Raw genomic sequence first — 258 nt, 5'->3', positions numbered from 1 at the left:
CCAGGCAGGCCCGCTCTCCGTTCCGCGGCACGCCCCTTCTGCCTCCCCGCTCCGCCCACCGATCACTTGATCACTCGCACACCGCACACCGCACACCGCACACCGCACACCGGTGCCCCGCCGGCCTCCCCGCGGGCACCCACCCAGCAGCGCCTGGCAGCTCAAGGCGGAGCAGACGCGAGGCCACGCCCCCACAACCCTCCTACCCCGCGGGCAAACGGAAGGGCAGCTTTCTCCAGGCGGGAGGGAATGCGGCTA

Source organism: Sapajus apella, unplaced genomic scaffold (genome assembly GCF_009761245.1).
Source record: "Sapajus apella isolate SASKATOON/1434 unplaced genomic scaffold, GSC_monkey_1.0 scaffold11894, whole genome shotgun sequence".
NCBI lineage: Eukaryota > Metazoa > Chordata > Mammalia > Primates > Cebidae > Sapajus > Sapajus apella.
The sequence above is the reverse complement of the archived record's forward strand: the minus strand, read 5'-3'. Positions refer to the sequence as shown.